The sequence below is a fragment of the Gadus chalcogrammus genome, chromosome 12 (assembly GCF_026213295.1).
Source record: "Gadus chalcogrammus isolate NIFS_2021 chromosome 12, NIFS_Gcha_1.0, whole genome shotgun sequence".
Taxonomy (NCBI): domain Eukaryota; kingdom Metazoa; phylum Chordata; class Actinopteri; order Gadiformes; family Gadidae; genus Gadus; species Gadus chalcogrammus.
Genome location: NC_079423.1, coordinates 17,198,175 through 17,216,913, shown reverse-complemented (window position 1 = coordinate 17,216,913; position 18,739 = coordinate 17,198,175). Strand labels below are relative to the sequence as shown.

General features: G+C 47.4%; 1 protein-coding gene across 1 annotated transcript in view; it reads left to right on the top strand.

The window, feature by feature from the left end:
* The first annotated feature begins 766 nt into the window (after nucleotides 1-766).
* The window catches only part of lpp (LIM domain containing preferred translocation partner in lipoma), an 80,980-nt gene continuing 63,007 nt past the window's right edge, over nucleotides 767-18,739 (top strand). The window contains exons 1-3 of the mRNA XM_056604201.1: nucleotides 767-908; nucleotides 4,661-4,740; nucleotides 14,790-14,833. The gene's annotated coding sequence lies outside the window, so the exon portion shown is untranslated. The remainder of the gene's footprint in view (nucleotides 909-4,660; nucleotides 4,741-14,789; nucleotides 14,834-18,739) is intronic.

The following is an 18,739-nucleotide window of genomic DNA, read 5'->3' as shown; positions in this document are numbered from 1 at the left end:
ACACACTCACCCACACAGGGACCAGAGAGAGACTTTCAGATAAACTTCGCTGGTGGTTTTCTGTGACACAGAACAGGACAGGATAGCTTCCCCGGCCTGGTTGCCACGGCACCACGGCCCCTCCCCCCTGGTGGACCGGAGAACAGGATGGTCGACTTCACTGACGGCCTAGCGTATCTGCTAGAGCCCGGGGCTAACCACAGCCATAGTTAGCATAGCTCTTTCAAAAGCGGTTAAAGTACAAAAAAAATCACCAATATTATTGGTTTGTTTTCCAAGTTTATCCATTTAGTCACTTTATTGTATTTTTATACTTTTTAGTATTGCTATTGTATTTAATGTCTATTATTCATGACGTGGTTGACCCTTGACCCTCTGTGACTTGAGTACAATTATATAAAAAAATATCTAGTGTTCCATACCCTGTGAGTCACCTCAGCCCGTTAGTGACGTCAGAACCCTACTGGTAAGGGTCTTGGTAAAAACAAAATAAAAGAAACGTGTAGAATGCAATCAACACAGCAATCCCCCAACACTAGTATGGGGCATCAGCATTCACAGCATTTCGCAATATGATCAGAATTATGATAATGTATTCATATTTTTCTAGGAAATATTTATTCTTTATTTATTATTAGTCCAACTGTCTCTGCAGGCCCACGGATGTGTGGTGGAGCGCGTTTTGGGGTTGAGTGATCCACCGCTGGGCCCACTGCCTTACATGGGCAAACAGACTCAGAGTGACTGAGTCGGCTGGAATCCGGGGCCGTGACGTCACCACCAGAGCGCTGCGCTCTCCCAGAATTTGGATAAAGAAGTTTTTGACTTTTTTTTACTGGGATTCTGAAACTACTCTCTCTCCCTCCCTCGCTGTCCCCAGCCCTGCTCCGGTATTCCTAGAAAGCGAGGTAAGTTGACGAGGTGATTCGGAGTGTGTTTGCCCTCCCCAGCCTGCGTTTGGTGTGTGTTGTTGTGGGGGAAAGAGGTAGTTTGTGCTTGAATAGTTTGAGCCCTGTTGTGCTTCCTCGTTCAGACTGCTGTACTTTTCACTGAGGGCGTAGCCTCACCGGGACACGGCCACGGTGCCTCGGAAACCAAAACGTGTACCTACTGTGTGGATTCATTGATTAGACTGAACACAGGGGGGACCCCGATGTGTTGTCGGTGAACATCCCTTGAGCAGAGGGGGGTTTCAGCCCGGGCGGTGTGCAGCTCAAACATGCGGAAGAAAGCTGGTGTTGTCACCAATGGAGGAGCAGGAGGGTGTATGTGTATGTGTATGTGTGTGTGCTCGGGTTTTAGTGCTTGTTTACTGCTTATTTCGTGTGACTGTAGTCCTGTGGAGAGCTGAAGTTGTGCCCTGAATGGTCGCAGTGTGTGGAGGAGTCGTAGATGCTGTCAGGAAGCGTCCGACAAGTACTGCTCGGTTTCCCGACACATCGCCACGGTTTATGGTCGAAACTATGTGGCATGTGTCCACTGACCACACAGCGTATCCGTGTTTGTATTCTCTGCTTCCAAACACAGCCTCAAAGTTGTCCTCTCTCTTTCTAAGAGCAACTAGTGGAGTACTGAATGCTCCGTGACAACACTGACCTGCAGAGCTGCATTATTACAGGAGATGTGTTGCTACTCACACACCTCTTTCCTGACACACGGGGCCTCCGTAGACCCTTTGGGCCCCTTATTCTGTTGTCTCTGGGTTTGATTCCGCATATTACTATGGTCAATAATGCATCATGCATGCATTCATACATTCATGTGTGCGAACAGCAGAACGCAGCCTTATTTTGGGTGTTGTCCCTAGAATACACTGGAAGTGTGTGTGTGTGTGTGTGTGTGTGTGTGTGTGTGTGTGTGTGTGTGTGTGTGTGTGTGTGTGTGTGTGTGTGTGTGTGTGTGCGTGTGTGTCGTGTCAATACTTTCTCTTTTGCCCTAATCTTGCATATTATTTGAAGAAAGTCGTGTTTTTCGTGTTTAGCGCCACCGTGTCACTGCCTGCACCGGGCTATCCTCGCACATTCCTTGAAGTGACAGTCGTAGAGGTGTGTGAGTTCCTAGACTTTCAGAGCAGAAGGAAGGGTCCTGATCCTCACTATAGACATTGTTCTACCACAGAAGCAGCTGGCAGCGCACTTAAATATTAATCTCTTGTTTCCATTGAAAAAGACTGAAACACGAATTCAAACTTTTACTTTGATTTCAAATCAATAACATCAGAGTCCCAGGGGCTTCATCATCAAACTGAATAAATCTGTCGTCTCTGCACACATTACAAAAAAAAACCTCAGGCAACATTAAACAGAACTGTCTTTAAAAGGATGCACTTGGCAGCCTTGATGATTTTCAAGTTAAAAGCGCAGTCCCTCCACTGCCTTTGAGAGTGAGTTTAAGTCTCCTTCTACTGTATGCGTTTAATGGCATGTTTTAATGAGCAGAGATCTGCAGGCCAGCGCTGTGTGGGTACCTAGAGTAGTGCTTCACTGCGGACCGCGATGAAGGCCAGTTTGTAGTTCTGTGTTGGACCGGCGCCGTAGGGGTACCAAGTGAGACTCTCTGGGTCCTGGGACTCGATGTCCTGGGTGTCTACGACGTGAGTCACTACGACGTGACTCTCTAGTCTCTACGACCTGGGGCCCAATCCCATTTCTACCCCTTACCCCTTCCCCTTACCCCTCCCCCTTGTTTTGGAGGGGTAAGGGGAAGGGGTAAGGGGAAGGGGTAAGGGGAAGGTGTAAGGGGTAGAAATGGGATTGGGCCTTAGTCTCTTGGGGTCTCTACCTGGGTCTCTCTGTTCCTGTAAAGCTAGACCTCAGCGTGTTGGACGGCCTGGTCTTTCCCGCTACCTTGTCTGGTTCCTTTATGACAAACTAGTGGAGGAGGTTTCGCATATATATCATGTCCATTTGTGACCGATGATCTTCACGTTATGAAGAGCAGAAGATGTCCCCGAGGTGGAAGTCGCACAAGCGAGGCTTTAGATTAATAATCCAAAATATGGTGGGGGTCGGTGGTTGGTGTCACTTTCTTTCGCTTCATATTGTTTTTTTGACCAATCGTGTCGTGGAAACTGAGGATCTTTGACCGCGTGATTGGCTAACACAACCTCTGGACAAGTGATCTGTACTGTACTAATGTCTCTGTAAAGGTTTGCATTGCAACACCATGTAAACTGACCAGTTTCAAAATACTTATTTCCCCTTCTGTACCCTTCCACCACACGTGCAAATGAGTCCCTCATCAGTAGAGATCTCCGTTACAGAACGGGAAATGAGGCGTAACTTTGGGTTTCTGATAGTAGGGCCAGCTTCCTGAATTGGGGACCTTTTGGTGGTTTGGTGGACTACGCTCCAAATCCCCGAGGCAAAACCATGACTACAAGGTCGCCATAGAGACCAGGGCATTTTTGACGAGGAATTATAAATCTGTCTTTACTGTCGCTGATATCAAGATGAGGTCACTGGGTGAACCATCCGTCCTGTAAAGGAACTTAAACTGACTGACTATCTCCACTACAGTTCATTGTGCCTCCCGTCCAGTTAACACATGCATCATGGTTCCTCTAAAAACAGCCTATGTTGTCTTTTCTTTTACAACATTAGCACCCTTTGAAATACATAAAACCTGATCTGGTGCTGATAATCACATTAGTAGCCCATTGATCATCTCTATGAGCAGGTGTGAGGGGGAGAGTGCTGTGGTTAAGTTCCACATCCTCCCCCATGTGGAGCAGAGCTTGGGTCAACCCGTGTAGGAACACGACGTCTAACGCGAGGCACCTTTGAGTTACTGTCACCCCCATGCGCGTCATGTCTCCACACGCCGGGCCGTATTGTCTGCTGCAGCCCTTGGACTTTGATTGTCGTTAACCGATAACGAACAGAGGGTTGCTGCCTGGGTTGTAGTTTGAAGCCGTTGCTAACCCCTAACCCCTGAGCCCAACCCCCCCACCTTAAAGGGGTACCGTCACGCTCTGTATATCTTCTAAAATTAGAGGGTACTGCTTCAAACGCGCGGTACGCAACCTCCCCTCTGCCTAGTTGACCACCAGGTGTGAGGTTAATTGAACCGAGTTTCTATCCATCAAACATCTGGGTGGACACTGACTGATGATGTCACAAGCGGATGGATTTGGAAATCGCTTGTAACTTGCCCTATTTCAATGTAATGGATCTTATTTCACATGTATGCTCTTATTTACATTTTACATTTTTCTGACTTATTTATAGAGAGAGCTATTTTCGCTGCTGTTATGGGTTTTATACTTTTTATATCGTGTGTGTGTGTGTGTGTGTGTGTGTGTGTGTGTGTGTGTGTGTGTGTGTGTGTGTGTGTGTGTGTGTGTGTGTGTGTGTGTGTGTGTGTGTGTGTGTGTGTGTGTGTGTGTGTGTGTGTGTGTGTGTGGCTCGCTTCAAAGAGTTTGATTTGCCGAGATGACCTGTAATGCTTTTCATTGGACGAATTAAACACTTTGACCTTTGACCCCTAACATCTATGCTAACACTAACCCTACCGCTAGTTAATTATAGTACAAATACTAGCACCCAATGTTAATTGTGTCTTTACCATGATATTATTACTATGTCATGTTGTCTCGGACTGTCTGTCTATAGTGAAGCTGTGTGAAGCTCTAGAGCATGTTTCTGCTCGGTTGTTTCAGACGTTGGAGTGTACCCTGTGGTTGAGCACAGCCGTTCTGCAGAAGGCCTTCCACACAGAAGAACAGAAGAAGAACCACAGGTACCTCGATGGCATGCACACGTATTGAGAAACAAACCTTTCCTCTTATTTCAGAAGCGACGATCATCCTGAACATTGCTTCTGGTTGGGAGAAAGTTCATTTTATGAGTTACTTTGCTGAAATTGTCCTCCTCAGCTTCTGAGCGAGAGAAAGTTGACTCCCCACTGAGAAGTGCTGATTTAAAGAAAAAAAAAGGGCAGCTTTCAGGGTTCCAGTGCTTCTTAATCTCCAGTGATCTGTATCGTCAGGGTGGCTCCCAGATCCTTGTCTCGGGTTCCTGTGTAAACGCGTCCTAAACATACTTGAAAAAGCATCGCATCCGCCAAGTCGGGCTCCCCAGGGGCCCCCCCTCCATGTCCGTCAGGGCAGCCATGTTAGGTCAGTCCGAACGCCATCCCTGCTGTCACTTCCCCCCCCCGTCCCCCCTACTCCCCCGTATTCCCAAGTATTCCGATCCCTCCTGAAAGATATGTGTGCCGTGACTCTGGCTCCCAAACTCCAACATTCCGGATGAAAAAAAAAAAAGTGCCGTGGCCCTCGCAGCTTTCATCATACTTTCCCCATATTTGGGAATGTTTACCTCCTGCTCCGACGGCGGCGGAGGAGGAGAGGGCTGGAGCGAAGCGGGCGCTGGCCGGAGCCTCTCTCTCTGCTCCCGCTCAGCTCTCCTCACTGCTCCGTGGGTCCCTCAGCTGTGAGTATCCCCCTTGTAACCCGGTAGTATATCTGTGCTTGTTGTTTTTGTAGTATTTCAGTGTTGTTGCGTCGCGCTCCGTTCCACCTGATTCTGGCTCTTATCTTCGGATGATAAGACGCCAACGGTTTATTTGAAATTCCGAGGTTTTACGATGTTGGATTATTGTCTTGGATTTGAGGTTGTTGACCTGTTGAACGTTCTGTGAACATCAGTGTGATTATTGTTCTTAGATTTGAGGCGGTTGACCTATTGATCGATCTGTGAACATCATTCCGACAGTGGCCTCTGGTTCTCATCGAATGTCCGTCGGTCAGAACAGAGTGTTGTAACTATTATACGGTAGTTCTGTATACACTCAGGCGTTCTCCTACCGCTGTGATGATATCATGTTCAGCCTTCACATTTCAGGCTGCCTGCTTGGTCTTTCCATCCCGTTGGTCCACTGGTCTTCATCTCATCTTCTTCTCTCCTGGTTCTGGGGACTGAAGTTCTGTGTTCATTAATCACGGGCCTGCCATCTCAGAACCCAGTGATGAAGAAGAAGAAGTGGTTTTGGTTCATCGTTGAAACGCTCTTCAGTGTTTTCGTTATTTCCGTCTCGATTTTGTTATTCTACCAAACAGCTCGAGTTCAGCTCATCGTTGAGTGAACCTCATTATCCGTCGGAGCAGTTCGAGATGACAGATTCTGTCCCCCCCCCCACCCCCCTCTGCTTGAGGAGATGTTTTAAGTAATCTCTAAATGACTCTTGTCAACAAATTAAGTCCAGATAAACTCGTCTCGTTACGCCGGGCTGCTGGGACCGGGGGTAAGGAGGAGGCGATTAGGGGACTCATTAAGACACTCGTTTTAGGGATTGGATTACTTTTTTGTTTTTGTTTTTTTCCGAGTCCTGATTGCCGTATAGCTAATGATTCTCAGCAAACAGACGGTGGGAGATTGAACGGAGATTAGCGTGAGGGAGACGAAAAACACTCACGGCTTTCACCGGAGCTTTTTCTCCTCGGTCGTAACCTTGACCTGACGGACTTCGGTTCCCGGAGACCAGATGAACACCAAAACGTAGAGTGGAATACCTCGGATGAACCGTTGTGCAGAGAGACGCTGTGTGGCTGAACGTGTTCCTCTGTCTCCTGCTCCTCTCCGAGGCGCTCGTTCACCGGTCTTTACGCAGGAGGATATTAATTGTGTCACGCGTTCTGCCAGAGAAGTAAACAACCGCGAGGAGAACACAAAGTCCCCGTAGCCGTCCACAGACCTCCCGTCAACGCTACCGTGTGTGTGTGTGTGTGTGTGTGTGTGTGTGTGTGTGTGTGTGTGTGTGTGTGTGTGTGTGTGTGTGTGTGTGTGTGTGTGTGTGTGTGTGTGTGTGTGTGTGTGTGTGTGTGTGTGTGTGTGTGTGTGGGCGGTTGTGCACGCGTCTAGACGGCAAGCAAAACCCGGCGAGGAAACGAGGGGGGGTACATCACACTGTATCCGCCCCCCTCCCCGCCCGCCCCCCCTCCCCGCCCGCCCCCATGCTACACTACGGCTCACTATTTTAACAAGCACTTCTGACGGCGCTTCGCACACGTGCGCCACACACACCGACATCAATACTCGGCGCCGTGTGTGGCGGTTGTAAACTAAGTTGCGAACTCCAACTTGGACCCACTTTAAGTGGGTCAGGGCCCCCAGGGGCCCGAATGCTCTTAATACACAATACACACGTTGAGGGGGGCCAGGGTGGTGTCGGGGTGTCGATGCTGGCGTTAAGGAAACCGTTGCTGTTTCCCTCCCATTTTACACCGCCTCTTGAGTGGCTTCCAACGTGATTTGTGAAGGATAGTGTTAACAGCATAGTTCATCGACTCGTGCCGCATCCGAACCGGCCCCCGGCGTATCGGGCCCCCCCGTATCGGGCCCCCCCGCATCGGCCCCCCCCGCATCGGTACGCCGCATCCTCTACGCCTTCTCTGGTCGCCCAGCGGTTGGCGGACAGGACACAGCAGCAGGAAACGCTGTGGTTGTGAGATAGCTGGTGGAGAGGAGAGACGGTACAGAAGTTGTGTCCGGTAGTAGTGCATTGGCACTGATGGAATCGAAGGACGCTTTAGTGTAGAACCGGCGCGTGTTAGTGTAGAACCAGCGCATGTTAGTGTAGAACCAGCGCATGTTAGTGTAGAACCAGCGCATGGTAGTGTAGAACCAGCGCATGGTAGTGTAGAACCAGCGCATGTTAGTGTAGAACCAGCGCATGGTAGTGTAGAACCAGCGCATGTTAGTGTAGAACCAGCGCATGTTAGTGTAGAACCAGCGCATGTTAGTGTAGAACCAGCATAGGTTTGTGAGGAACAAGAGGATGTTTTTGTTTGTCTAGAGCCCATCGCATGTGTGTGTAGAACCAGTGCATGTTTGTGTAGAACCAGTGCATGTTTGTGTAGAACCAGTGCATGGTTGTGTAGAACCAGTGCATGTGTGTGTAGAACCAGTGCATGTGTGTGTAGAACCAGTGCATGGTTGTGTAGAACCAGTGCATGGTTGTGTAGAACCAGTGCATGGTTGTGTAGAACCAGTGCATGGTTGTGTAGAACCAGTGCATGGTTGTGTAGAACCAGTGCATGGTTGTGTAGAACCGGCAACCTTGTGCAAGGTTTTGGTTTTGTAGTATTTGTTGTATCGTAAAAATTTCATAAAGTCATTACAAAGATGGTAATTATCACAATGTGATGAGTGAAGATGCATTGCTGAATGTTTTGCGTCATCCCAAGTGGATTAACAAAGTACTGAATATTACAGCCCCTCTGTGGTTAATCATATTACCAACCATGTAAGACACCTCTTCCCTCCTGCTCTGCTGGAGAACGTCTTTGTAGAATGACGACGATGTGTAATTATATGAATGTAGAAAGAGACGTGATCACATGAACCTCAGTTCTGTTTCCATAGTTTCTCTTTCTTCTAGTCCCCTGGGCTCGTCATCCTCATAGTTCTCACGTTCACCGTAGTTTGAGTCGACTTTCAGGGCTATTCAATCCTTTCTCTGGTTATTGTTAGGAATCGCCATAACCTTGTGCTCCTTGAATGCCTCGCGTCTATAAATTGATTTTAAAAGCCTCTTAAAGGTGGGACTCCACTCCATGTTCACATTACAACGCACAAAAGAGCGGGAAAAGTGGGATGCCGAATGGCGGTTGCGTGCCATAATGGGACACTAAATATGAGAGCAAAGTGTTAGCGGTATGGAGGAATGCAAATGACCTTTCTCAGTTGGCGGATATGTTCCTTTAAGGTAATTCAGAGGCTATTGTGAGCCCCCCCCCAGCTCAGTGCGGACCCCCCTCTGAGCCAGGGCGGGGAGCCCCTGCGTCGGGGAGAGGTACTAGGGTGTAGCTGTGGAACGAGGATGATAACACCATAGTCTTCATTGTGGGGACGTCGTCGCGGAGGGCCCGGCGTCGCCTCGTTCTCCCGCTCTTTAAACTCTGGAGACATCGCTCCCTGCTTCGTCCAGGGCTGAGGTGCTGTTGGCTAAACGCCGCCGGACACGGGAGAGCGGCGCGGTAGAGAGAGCCGGTCCCCGGGGACAGAAGGGCCGCGGTCACCCGGCCCCGCCCCCGTGGCCCGTGGAGCGTGCGATGGCTCCTGCAGCAGCCGCCCAACTAGCCTCCCGCGGCGCAGGAATGCAATTACTACTGACCTAAATCACTCCCAAGGCTGCTGCACTGCGCGTCGCGCTGCTGTAGTTACTGACTCACTAGCGGCACTACACACACACACACACACACACAAGGACACACGGACACACACACACGGACACGTGCGCACACACTGGAATGTATATGGACACGGCGTGTTCACAAGAGCTCGCACACTGTGCGTGTGTGTGTGTGTGTGTGTGTAAACATGGCAGACAGTTTCTGGAACCGATGGCGTGTAGTTAAGCAGGCCGGAGCCGGCTCGGGCCGGAGCCGGCTCGGGCCGGAGCGGGCTCGGGCCGGAGCGGGCTCGGGCCGTTGCAGGCTCAGACCGGTCACTCAGTGGACTATTATCCTCTGGGTTTCCAGGTGACATGCATCTGAGATAATTCGCCTCAGTGTTGAACGGTAGCCTCAACACGGAGCTTATGTCGGTATGATCCTATCACCGGTGGCGACCCATTGTGTGGCAGGTTGGGGTGTGTGCGCTAAGTGTCTGCTCTGAGGCCTAACGTTGATATCAGACTTAATCTTTAAATCCTCACCCTGACCTTGATTTGTAAGCGATATAATGTGTCAGCAACAAATACAATGCGCTGGCAGCGCTAGGTGCTAAAGTAAGCCTGTTCAGCGCCAGGTGCTAAAGTTAGCCTGTGCAGCGCTAGGTGCTAAAGTTAGCCTGTGCAGTGCTAGGTGCTAAAGTTAGCCTGTGCAGTGCAGGTGCTAAAGCCAGCCTGTTCAGCGCTAGGTGCTAAAGTTAGCCTGTGCAACGCTAGGTGCTAAAGTTAGCCTGTGCAGCGCTAGGTGCTACAGTTAGCCTGTGCAGCGCTAGGTGCTTCAGTTAGCCACTACAGGGCTAGTTGCTACAGTTATCTTGTGCAGCACTAGGTGCTACAGTTAGCCTGTGTAACACTAGGTGCTACAGTTAGCCTGTTTAGCGCTAGGTGATAAAGTTAGCTCAAGCCTTTGGATCATGCCTTAATAAAATCTCACTAGCGTCTTCAAACTAACATTATAAATTCAGAACTAAAATATTCTTCGAATGAGGTTGTATGAAACCCTGTTAAATGTTTTATCACATTTTTTATTCAAAATAGTATTATTCTCAAAAAGACATCTTCTTTTTTGTCCGGACTTCCTGAAGATGGAAAAACCTTTTTTATTTATAAAAGGTCATTTAGTTATCCGTCAATAATTTAAATTTCCTTCACAAGCCTTTGGTCTCCGTTGGAGGATGAATCTTTAATAGTGCGCGGACATGCCTGGCTGTGTAACCTAGGCACGTTCATTCTAAGGAGGTTTACTGAATACACACAGCCATATGCTAAGTTAACTTATGAACGTTTTAGAATGGAATAAACTGAAATTGAAAGTAGTCCAGCAAATATCAAATTATTAACTTCCCTTTCGTGGAATAAAGATTTAGGGAGAATAAAGACATAGGGGATCTCCCTGCATTTTTTTGTATGTTGTACGTCCTGGCCCTTAGAAATAGTACTTAGCTAGGATAAGATGCTACAAGATGCTATCTCTGTTGTATCCGGGGAATGGGTTAAACTAGCGATTGTAAGAGCGTGACACTTGTTTCTATGAACATCCTAACTGTACCGACAGAGATATATTGTTGATCTCTTTCTTCTGACAAATGGACTTATTGTAAGTCGCTTTGGATAAAAGCGTCTGCCAAACGCCGTGAATGTACATGTAGAAAATCCGGACTCCAGAATGGCCTAAGGTGATGAACAGTTGACTTTTCAACCAACTAAGCTGTTGTGGCAATATTGTAGCATCCATTTACGGAAGCGCTTCAGATTAATTGGTATCTTGATTGCAAAGTTCATAATTGTGTTTATGAAAAGAAGGTAGTATTTTTTTTATTTTTGGCGTAAAGATAAGTGTTCCCCTTGTGAGCGATTTATTTTTACCAGTACAAATTAAAAACCATTAAAGAGGATCTGAGGGTGATGATTTGAAAGGAATAGAATGGTAGAAAATATAATTATGCACAATAGTAGATAAGATTGTCTTTGTTTCTTTACTATAGCCGATAGTAATGCATCCATTAGTTCTGATACTCTACATTGCCCATTATAACTGTACCAAAGACTTCCTAGTACTTTGCCCATTAGTACTGCGATGTATTTGTACTATGAACCAAGTACTGCGTCAATGCAGAGCCACCCATAATCATCATACTGGGTACTATACCTAGCAGTCCATCTGTTGGTACTGTACAAAGTACTGCCTTGATAAGTACTGTACGTAGTACTGTAGATTTTGCTACTGTTCCTAGTATTGTATGTAGAAGTGGACCATTTGGTACTACACGTGGTATTGTACGTAGTACTGTAGCTTTTGGTACTGTTCCTAGTACTGTACCATTGTTTCTACACATGGTATTGTAAGTAGTACTGTGCTTCAGGTTAGACATGTGTCCAGTTATAAATAGGGTTAGCCTGGTGGGAGAGAGAGAGCCCAGGTGGATCCTGGGAGATATTCTCCGGGCTCTACCGGCTTCCTCCATGGTAACCAGACTGCCGCGCTGGCCCACAGAACAAGCACTTAGGAGGGCCCTGACGGAGAGCCCTGGCTCCTGGCAGCTTCCTGCTGGGGGATCTGTGTCAGAGAGAGTACTCTGGCTGGGAGTGGGCAGGCGAGGATAACACTGGTGTGGTGAGGTCACTGCTCCCCGGAGAGGAGGGGGTTTGTTGGGGGCTCGCTCTCATACTCTGGTGGGCACTAGGATTTGCAGACGACATTTAGCATTTCGCGCTTTTCTAACCAGTGGACGCTCAAAGCGCTTTATAATATTGCCCTCACATTCACCCGTCCATGCACACATTCACACACCGACGGCGGAGTCAGCCACGCAGGGCGACAGCCGGCTCGTCGGGAGCAGTCAGGGTGAGGCGTCTCGCTCAGGGACACCTCGACACGGAGCTGGGGATCGGACTAGCAACCTTCCGGTTACCAGCCAACCCGCTCTATCTCCTGAGTCACATGCCATCATATGTCTTACCAAATATTATTATTATCATTATTAGCGATTCAGCTGACGCACTACTTTCACCCATAAATGATGGCACCATATGTTGATGGTAAAGTACCGGCAAAGTATCGGCAAAGTGCCGGGACTTTGATGGCGGCGTTTTGATGGACTCCCGCCGTTGGCCTATTTATTCAAATGGGATCAAAAGTATTCTCTTGGAAATTCATCCATCTTAAAGTGAAACAAAGAGCCTTTTGAGTGTTTAAAATGACTTTTCCTTTGACCTGGGCGAACCCTTTAGAATTGAGCTTAATGCTCTCCGGTTCTGTGGAGATTCCTCACACCTGATAGCAAATTGCTCCATGTCCCAACATTTAATGGCAGTGATAATTTCATCTTTATCTTTCGAGTTCCTACATGAGCCATTGAAGCCAAATGCTCCCACCTTCGTTATCTTAATGGACTTGACATTTAATAAATTGCTTGGTTTTATTTGAATATATATATAGAGAGCGAAATATAATACTTTAAAATTGAGTAATTTCGTTTTTTTTTTTATGAATGTGAATTAACTTCTGAGTCTAACTGTCAAATATCCATTTGGAAGGCAGGCAGACGGGTGGCAGAGGCATGATGAGTTCACTTCAGTCCAATCACAATAGACTGGTCAGGTTGCAATAGCTCACTACCTGTCAGCAGTTCATTCATAAAATGAGACATTGTCGGTGAAAGGCATTCACTCTTACAGTGCAAGGTTTGCACTTGAGAAAATAATCTTGCCTTTACCAAAGCTTCATACAAGAAGAGATCCAAGATCCTTAATATAACTGCAGTGGGGAGGGTTGCAGGAATGGTACTAATTGTTTTTGGCTGTGTTTTTAAGAGTTGTCATGGCTGCAAGTGTCGCCTGGTTCTTAATGCATGGAACCCTCTAGATTCTAGAACATCCTCTTCGTGATTCAATCATCATTCCATAGTCGGTGTAAAAAGATGTTTTTTTATATTGTTGTTTACGAATGCTCGGCCCTGAAAGTAAATATTTAAGTGGCACTAGTGTATAGTTGTGCTTTTATTTTGTAATTTTTATTAAAGGTTTAACTCCCACTGCTCTTGCTAAATATGAATAATATTGTGCGTGTCAATATGTCCGCAGTGATGTCTTTTCTTCGTCTTAAATGTTTTGAGGCTTTGCGAATCCAACTGAGATGATCTGGTGGTGTAAAAATAAAAAGCGGCAGGTTTTAATTAATCCTTTCAAACTTGTTCACAAGTTCAGAGTTTATCTTGACATTTACCTGCAAGCATAAAGTAGAATGTTCAAAACGCAAAATGAAATTGCTTTAAACTATTTATACCCTCTTATTAAAACGGTTTTAGTTTCAACATCTGGTTTTCATTAAACATTTTTAAGTGAGAATTGTGCTCTCAAATAAGATCACTCTTTAAATTAGGGTTGAATTTATAGAAGACTATCATGTGCCATCATGCTAATCATCCGTGTTTTCTCTTAAACATTAAAACGTTACACACCATGTAGAATCAAGAAACGCTCAAGTGTCTGCTATATTCATAAAACATGTGGCTATGGTGTTCGATCCCCGCCAAAAGATTCTGGGTTTCATCCCCAAACCCAGTCGACCTCAGTAGGTCTCCTTCATCTAGGAACACCCACCCACACACGCATACACAGTTGCACACACGCACGCACGCACGCACACGCGCGTGCGTGCGTGCGTGCGTGCGTGCGTGCGTGCGTGCGTGCGTGCGTGCGTGCGTGCGTGCGTGCGTGCGTGCGTGCGTGCGTGCGTGCGTGCGTGCGTGCGTGCGTGCGTGCGTGCGTGCGTGCGTGCGTGCGTGCGTGTGTGTGTGTGTGTGTGTGTGTGTTGTTGACTGACTGAGGGGGGCGGGGCTCCCTCTGGTATTCTTCGCTCTGCGTGGGGGAATCTGACACCGTCAATTTATCACAACTAAAGAAGTCCCCAACACGCACAAACCCAGAGTCGTCACGCACACTCCTCAAACACATCACACACACACACACCTCAAACACATGGCACACGCTGCACACATCTGGGCCCTAGGGACCCCCAACCCCCCCCACCCCTACCTGTATTTAATCTAAATGTAGGACATTCCCTACGCCACAAATAGACGTTTCAGCCTCCTTTTGTTATTACTATTATTCGTATTATTAATAAATAAAAACTTTAGGTTTGTCACTTTCAGGCAAAAGTTTATTTCTGCCTTTAGATATAATTCTTTATATATTTTTCTTTATATTTTTTGCTGATAATTATTGTGACAGGAGTGAAATGTCAACGATAAATGTAGAATTCTAATCAACTGAAAAAATAAATGTATAAAGTCATCTTATTCCTGGTGACGACTCTGCTGTCTGAGTTCACTGCTTTCATAGTTTAACCCCAGACCTTCTCTCTCTCTCTCTCTCTCTCTCTCTCTCTCTCTCTCTCTCTCTCTCTCTCTCTCTCTCTCTCTCTCTCTCTCTCTCTCTCTCTCTCTCTCTCTCTCTCTCTCTCTCCCGCTCTCTCTCTCTCTCCTCTCTCTCTCTCTCTCCTCTCTCTCTCTCTCCTCTCTCTCTCTCTCTCTCCTCAAACCGTAGTTTAACCCCTTCTCTCTGTCTATCCTCAGACCGTAGTCTAACCCCTTCTCTCTGTGTCTCCTCAGTGTCTGCTCCTCAGTGACCTGCTCCTCTCCTCTCCAACATCAAGGTGAGTCCTGCTCTGTCGATTCCTGTCCTGTTATCATGTAAACATCCCCCATCGATGATAAAGAGAACTATTTAGTCATGGTCTCACGAAAAACATCCACCGGGAAGTGTAGCCACTGAAATCAAAAGGTTAGTTCAATCATTTTCTATTTTGGTTATTGGTGGTTTAATGTAATTAAGAACAATAAAAGAGCAATTAGACAAGAAACTAGATATTTTTCACAAAAAAAACAAGATCTAGTCCTAAATGACTCAGCCACCCGAGTGCACCTTCTCGTCAGGGGATGAGCAGCTCTCGGTCGAGGGGGTTCTCCGACGGGTTGGGATTATGCGGCAGGGAGAAGCTAGCAGGTTCCACCGTCCAGATACATTCCCCTGCAGTGGCGCTCCACGGCGGCTGTGACCTCCACCAAGGGCTGGCTGTGACCTCCAGCCCCGGCCGTGTATTTGTAGCCCAAGGGTCGTGAGTTCGATCCCCGTCATCGGCTAGTGTCCTGGAGTGAGTTGCGTACTTGTCTGTCCACGTGGTTAAAGCCTCGCTCTGAGGGGATGTTTAACAGACAAGAACCTATTCAGAGACGTCCTTTACGCACACTGGAGGCAGAATGTTTGATATATGCTGAATGGCGCTGCTGCCGTGACCATCAACGCACGCAGTTGGAGAAAAGATTATTGTGCGTTTACATGACATTCATTATTGTTAAATCCGTCCCAAATGGTTGCACATTTGTTGAATATGTTTTATATATTTATAACATTTATAAGGCACATGCTCTTACACCAGATGAACAACTATACATAACTCATTAAGGACAGGCAGATTTCAGACAAAATCGGACATATCATGCAAAAGGACTTATCTGCTATTCTTTTGCCAACTATGAGTTTGGTTTTAATGCCACATCGCCATGGAAACCACAGGCTCCTACTTAAAGTTGAAGCGTCCGTGTAACAGTAGCCGTTGTGAGTCCATATTGGTCAACGATGTCATTCGAAGACATTCTGAAAGTAGTCGAGTCGGGCACGGTCGCCCGGCCTCAACGTGTTTGGTACTTGATGAGGTTTCCCTGTAGTGTCATGCGACCCCCCCCCCCCCCCCCCCTCTCTCTCTCCCAGCATGCCCTGGGGCTTCGGCCCTGGGGAAAGAGGCGGGCCTTGTGGTAATCAGATGGTGGTGTTTCCTCTACCCTGAGACCAGACGCTCATGGTTAAACCGGTCTGGGTTGTTGTGCACAGGAGAAGTTTGTAGAACTTCCCTACCTTATTTAGAGAAGTGGGACGCAGACAACGTCACGGTGTGGAGAAAAATATATAGACCGGGGCCAAATGGAAAGGGAAGAATAACCAGAATGTGTGGTTTGGATTGTACCTAAACATTCAGTTGATCAACATATCAACCCCAATAAATGCTAACTGGAATGTATTTATATGGTGCTTCTCCCACCTTTGGCCTCTCAAGGCGATTTACAATGAGTGCCTCAGATTCACCCATTCATTCTCCCATTCAATCGCGCATTCATGAAACCATTCATACATACATTTATACACACTATTCACCCATGTTATCAATCATTCATAAACCCATTCATACACACATTCATTCACCCATGTAATCAAACATTCATAAACCAATTCCTACACACATTGATGCACATTCAATAGCACATTCATACACCCCTTCATTCACCCATTCAGCTCGTCGGGAGCAGCTAGGAATGGTGTGTTTGCTCTGAGACACATCCACAGTTAGCAAGGAGGAGCTGGGGATGGAACCAGCAACCTTCCAGTTGCGTTTGTGGCCCTCCTGCAGTCTAGTTAGGCTCATTGCCCAACTAGCCCACCTGCAGTCTAAGACACACTCGTTAGGCTCATTGCCTAAACAACCCTCCTACAGTCTGAAATGTGCCTAACTAGTTTGGGTTGTTGCCTAACCTTAGCCCCCTAGCAGTCTCCAAGATGTGCTAGTTTCCCTCGTTGCCTCACTGTTGAAGAACAAGAGTGTTTAGGAGAAGGCTTGAGTGTTTCTTGGTCGTGACTTGCCCCGGGGTCCGTGTTGGATCGGGGTTTTAAATAGCGGCGCCTCTTTATCTGAATGGACGCGGTGCTCTAGATACCTCCGGCCCGTCTGGGGAGCGGGTCTGGGGAATTGTCTTCTGCCCTCCTTTTTAGGAAATATTATAATCGCTCGCTTGTGTTCGTTACCAAAAAGTCATTCGTCTCAGTCTCAAGTTCATCATGTCTACATCGATTAAGTTACGCACTCCGCGGCCCAGTCGAAGTTGATTTAGCGAGCGGAAGGAAGTCGCTTCCGTAGAGACACTCGTTATCTGTGACTAGCATCACAACAGCTGCTTGTCTCATAGTCTGACCAATTAACTGTACATCCCAGCCTCTTAACCACCAGTTGAAGTTGACCTTGTCCATTTTATGGACGCCACATACTGTTTTCTCTGTGTAGCTCTTAATCACATGAACAGTCTCAAAGGGCATCATAGGCCATCTAGTCATGACAACCCTTAACCCTAGAAACTCCCTTAATCGTCAAGAGGGAACGCAGGGGTGTTTAGGAGGGCTATGGGTGACCCCATCACAGCCGCACCTGGCCAGGTGACCCCAAGACAGAAGCATGCTCATACAGAAGCTGTGTTCGAAATCGTTCCCTATTCACTCACTCACTATTCCCTATGTTTTTGCCGTCCCAGTATTAGTGAGTTGTTGTTTGTCTCAGAGTGGGTCTCCGTGTGTTCGGGGCGTAGAGCCAGTGAGCTCCAGTCCGTCCTTCCTCAGGAGATCTTTGAGGGATCCTGTGAGTCATAGATACGGGGTCTTTCCACTCGGATACGGCCGGCCAGACCCTCGGGTTCAGAACTCTTCGTCTTCTTTGTGCATTACATTAACGTGTTGACGACTCACGTTCTGTAGGAAAACATTTACATTACCTTTTTGTTTTTGTAGGAAAACTAAAAAGGGGCATTTTAATGTTTTTTTAATGTCTGCTACCTTCTCCTGTGTCGTCCAAATGTCCGGTCTGGGATTAATTACATACATCTTGTACCAAACACCTGTAGGATGAGACCTACAGGAATAATATGTTGTAGAGGTGCACATGTATCAGGCATTACATATACATTACTACACATACATTAGAGAGGTTCTCCTCTTCCAGGACCTGTCTAGTGTACCTCCCCATACATTAGAGAGGTTCTCCTCTTCAAGGACCTGACTAATGTATGTGTACCTCCACATACATTAGAGAGGTTCTCCTCTTCCAGGACCTGTCTAGTGTATGTGTACCTCCACATACATTAGAGAGGTTCTCCTCTTCAAGGACCTGTCTAATGTATGTGTACCTCCACATACATTAGAGAGGTTCTGGAAGAGGAGAGCCTGTCTAATGTATGTGCATCTCCACATATATCAGACAGGTCCTGGGACAACCGGGGGTCAACGATGTACAACAACAAAGTGCAGGCACGGCGTGTACCGTACGACCAAAACAAACATTGCGTGTTTTGCGTGTGTGATTGCTGTGCGATCAGCCGCCCATCTGCACTTCACCAAATCAGCCAGGAGGATCCAGTGATCTGTGGACAACACGTCAACAGGACCCGGCGGAGATCGGCAAAGCTGCGGCTGATTAAGAGCGGTGTTGACGCCGGGGGCCGACTGGCCCGGGCCAGTTTTAACCGGATTAGCACTGCTGAGTAAACGGCAACAGCGAACGGTCAATTAAGTATCACGGAGAAGTGCAAAAACACATCTGGGGAGGGCGGAAGTTTCCTTTTCAATTAATCTTCTTTGGATGGGTCCAGGGGCCAGGGGTCGGGGGGAGACGGAGGGAGAAAGGGAGAGGCGAATCGGGAGATTAACGGGCTAACCACTGGGACCTAAGCCTAAGACTCGTCGT